Below are 5,083 nucleotides of genomic sequence, written 5' to 3'. Positions count from 1 at the left end.
AACAAAGTCACAGTTTTTTGATCAAGGGATATTATTAAAGGTAAGAAGAAAAGCACATAATGATAAAATGTTCAATTCACCAAGAATCTTATTAATACTAATAGTGCATGCACCTTTCTAAGCAACTCCAAAATATATGGAACAAAAATGAGAAGAAATAAGCAGAAATAAACAATGTATGTTTATAATTGGAGGCTTCAACATTTCTCTTTAAGTAGTCACTTAAACCAGTACACATAAAATCAATAAGGATTCACAAGACCTAAACCATACCATCAACTAACTTGATCAATTGATATTTATAGGATACTCCACCTGAAAATATCAAAGTATACAATCTTTTCAAGCACAACTGGAACATTTACAAGCTGGACTATTTTCTGGGCCATAAAACATCCTAACAATTTTTAAGTAATTAAACCATACAAATTCTTTTTCACTCTAAGGGAATTAAACTAGAAATTAATAATCAAAAGATATCTGGAAAAATACCTAAATATTTTGAAAACAACACATTTCTAAATAACCCATAGGTCAAAGAGGAACTCAAAGAGAAAATTAAAAAATAATTTGAATTAAATGAATGAAACACAATATATCAAAATTGTGGGGTGCAGCTAAAATGGAGCTTAGAAGAAATTTTATATCAATAAATGCATACATTAGGAAAAAAGAAACATCTCAAATCAATTTTCTAAGCTTTCACCTTAAGAAACTAGACAAAGAGAAACAAATTAAACCCAAGGCAAGCAGAGAAAAAGAATAAATATATAAGCAGAAATCAAGTAAAATGACAACAAAAAGATAACACAGCAAAATCAAGAAAATCAAAAGAAAACAATTTTTTTAATTGGTAAACCTCTAGCAAAAATGTCCAAAAAAGTAGACACATGTACTAATATCAGCAATGAAAGAGAAAGCATCTTCAAAGACCCTTCAGATATTAGCAGGATAATAAAAGAATATTATAAAAAATGTATGCCTATAAATTCAAACAGGTAGAGGAAATGAATCAATTTCTCAAAAGATAACAAACTACCAAAGTTTACACAAAAAGAAACAGATAATCTGAAAATGCATACGTTAATTAATAAAATTTATGGTAGTTAAATCCTTCCAAGAAAGGAAATTCTAAGCCTTAATAACATCACTAGAAAATTCTACCAAACATTTTAGAAACAAATAACGTTAAGTCTATACAAAATCTTCTAGTATATAGAAGAGAAAGAAGTACTTCCCATGCACTTTATGAGGCCAACATAATCCTGAGAAAGGCATTATTATAAAAGAAAACTGTAAACTAATATCATTCATGAACATAGACACAAACGTACTAAAAAATTAGCAGATCAAATCCATCATTATCTCAAAAATATATTAGTACTTATATTGAATGTAAAACATTAAAATACCTCAAATTAAGTGACTAAGATTGTCAGACTTGTTTTTAAAAAACTAAAATATATATATGCCTCTTACCAAAAAAATCTTAAATAATACATGACAGAGAAATTTTGAAAGAAAAAGGATAGAAAAGAAACACCATGCAAATACTACCCAAAATAAAGCTGATGTCATTATACTAATAGTAACAAAACTGGCAAGACACATTGCTATACAGGAGCAAAATCACATAACAATCCATCAGAAGATACAAAAATTCTAAGTTTGACTGCAACAGTGTTGTGGGTTCAAAATATGTAACTAAAAAGAAAAACAGACAAATCTATAATTACAGTGGAGGGACTCTCTCTGTTTTTAACAACTAGGTACAGCAGAACAAAAATCAGAAAAGATGAATGATCTCAACAAAACAGTATAAAAAGTTGTCATTAGTTTCATATATAGACCACTGCAGACAACAATAGATAATACACATTTTTACCAAATGGCCATATTTGTTGAGATATTAGTTCACAAAGCACGCTTCAAATGTTTTTAAAAACTGTATGCATTCATAAGATGCCAACAGCAGAATTAAGTTAGGCATCAAGACAAAGAAGAAATACAACAAGAAACATACATATACATCATCTGGAAATAAATCATGGGCCCAAAAAAACATTTAATTTTTGTTTGTTTTTTGTGGGGGGAGGTAATTAGGTTCATTTTTTTTTTTTAATGGAGGGACTGGGGATTGAACCCAGGACCTCATGCATGCTAAGCATGCACTCTACCACTGAGCTATCCCCTCCCCCAACCCCCAATTAAAAATACAAGGGTAACTGGAAAATATTTAGACCCAAATGATAATGAAAATAGTATCTATCAAAAATTGTGGAATGTAACAAAAACAATGCTTAAAGAAAAATATACAGTCTTAAATGCATATAAAACAAAAGACTGAGACAGAATCAAACTACCCATCTTTGGAAGTTTAGAGTTTTGGTCTTTTTTTTAACCAGCAAATTAATGGAATAAAAAAATAAACACTCAAAAATACAAGAGTGTTCTTTAGTTTTTTAAAAAAACTAATAAAAATTAGGCAGTCTCTAACTGGACTGTTCCAGAATTATTGCTAATGGTAGGAATGAAAATGTATCACTATAAATCCTGTAAATACTAAAAAGATAAAAATTATGTTTTATGGACTTTATACCATTAACAAAAAGGATAGTAAATCTTAGGGGAAAAATAATCTAACATAACCAACACAGTAAGAAATAGAGTCTATAATTTTAAATCTCCCTAAAAAAAGAAATCTATCTCTAGGACCAAAATTTAAAAATACCAGTCTCACCCAAACTCTTCCAGAATTCATATAAAAGGGGCAAAAGTTCCAACTTTTTATGAGTTGAATAAAATCTTATATAAATACTTGACAAAGACAAGGAAAGAAAACTATAGAAAAATGTCTCTGATGAACATAGATGAAAAATCTTAAAATATCAGCAACTTAATGCTGCAATATATTGAAGGGATAATACAACAAAGTGTCATGATTCTAGAAATGTAAGGTTAGTATAATATTTAAATTCAATCTGTAATTCACTACAATAGCAGAATAAAGATGAAAAATCATACAGTCTTCTCAAGAGAAGTAGAATACACTTTGCATAAAAGTCACACTATTTTAATCCTTAGCAAACTAATCAAAAAAGGTAACTTCCTTGTTCTGATAAAGTACCTTTCAACAAACTTATATTAAATAACAAAATATAGAAAGTTTTCACCCTGAGATTTAAATTAAGACAACAATACCACTATCATCCCTTCTATACAATATTCTACTGGTGGTGCTAACCATTAAAATTAAAAATTACATAGTAAATAAAATTCACTAACTTTGGAAAAGAAAAGACAAATTTTCCATTATTTTTAGATAACATGATTTTATACCCTATAAAATCCAAATGAATCCAGGAAGAAACCATCAGAATTAGTAAGAAATTTAGCAAGGTCTCTGTATACAAGGTCAATATTAAAAAATAATTGTGTTTCTGTATACCACAACAAATAATTAGAGCATGATAGTTTTTTAAAGGATAAAGTTCAAAATAATATCTCAAATACTAAATACCAAAAAAACTCTTTAAAATGTTCAATATCACTATATAATACCTATAATACATTATTGAAATGATAAATAATGGAAGCTATTCCATAATCATGAATTAGAAAGCTCCATACTATAAATATGTGTACTCTCCCCAGATTGATTGATATATTCAACAAAAGCCCAGTAAAAATTCTAGTTGTTATTTTTTTCTTGGGTTGGCATTTTGACAAACTGTTTCTAACAGTATACAGAAATGCACAGGGCCAAGAAAAGACAAGATGATTTTCAAAAGAAAAGCAAAACTGGAGGACTTTCAAGACTTACTAAAATTAAAATAATCATAATGATGTTCAGATAGGTAATATAGCAGAGAAACATAATATAGAATTAGAAACAGACCCACACTTATACAGTCACTTCAATCATAATAAGGATTACACTGCAGTACAATAGGGAAAGGGTAGTCTTTTCAATAAATGGTACTGGGTCAAAGGAAAAATATGCATATTAATCCCTACCTCACACTATAATTCAAAATAGAGTCAAGATGAATTATAGATCTAAATGGGGAAGATAAAAGGATGAAACCTCTAGAACAAGCAGAGGAAATATCTTCATAGCCTTGGAATATGCAAGAATTTCTTAACAAGAACCAAAAGCCCTAACAAGAAAGAAAAATATAAATTGGATGACATTAAAAATTTATGTTCATTAAAAGATCATTAAGAACATGGGAAAAGCAAGCCATGGACTGAGAAAAGCTATCAACAGAAAAACATAACTTACAAAAGACTAATGTCCAAACTATATATGGAACACCTTAAAATCAGTTAAAAAATAAAAGATGGAAAAGCCATGGAAAAGAGCAAAAGTTGAACAGGTACAACACAATTGAACAATACGGTCAATATGAGAAACACAATCACAATGAAATACCACTACACACATACCAGAATATCTAAAATTCTTCTTGTTGAGGATGTAAAGCCATGGGAGCTCTCATACACTGCTACTCTTGTGGTCTTTAGAAAACTGGCAGTATCCATTAACAATGAACATATGTTTATTCTATGACTCAGCAATTCTAGTCCTAGATATATGTATACTCCACCTAAATGTATGCATATGCAACACAATGATGTTCATAGGGGCACTATCTGTAAATGCCAAAAAGTATAGGCAAGGTGTTAGGTATATTAATATAATATACAGCAATAAGCAGGTGTGGACTATTGCCACATACAACAACAAAAATGAATTCCACAACCTAATATAAAAATGATGTCAGATACACACTAATCTTTTATGGTGGTAGATATCAGAACAGCAACTGTTTCTGGAGAAGACAGTCCTCTGGGTGTATGTGAGAGGAGGAACTCCTGTTATGTAGGTGATTTTCTATTTTATGAACCAGGTGATGGATACATAGTTATGCTCATCTTATGAGAATTCATTGAGCCATACCATTAGTACTCGAGCACATTTCTGTATGTCTATTCCTTTACAGAGTACATAAAATACATAACTCTTCCAACACCCTTAAGTCTCTGATCCCCTTGTCCTTTGATCTACAGTGATCTGAGT

The 5,083-nt window shown here is 29.8% G+C and overlaps 1 non-coding gene across 1 annotated transcript; it reads right to left on the bottom strand.

Annotated features, from left to right (window-relative positions):
* Positions 1-2,122: 2,122 nt before the first annotated feature.
* On the bottom strand, positions 2,123-2,194 carry TRNAA-AGC. Its single transcript has one exon. It is a non-coding gene; the product is annotated as a tRNA-Ala (tRNA).
* Between the last annotated feature and the right edge of the window lie 2,889 nt (positions 2,195-5,083).

This window comes from Camelus ferus, chromosome 5 (assembly GCF_009834535.1).
Source record: "Camelus ferus isolate YT-003-E chromosome 5, BCGSAC_Cfer_1.0, whole genome shotgun sequence".
NCBI classification, from domain to species: Eukaryota; Metazoa; Chordata; class Mammalia; order Artiodactyla; family Camelidae; genus Camelus; species Camelus ferus.
The sequence above is the reverse complement of the archived record's forward strand: the minus strand, read 5'-3'. Positions and strand labels throughout refer to the sequence as shown.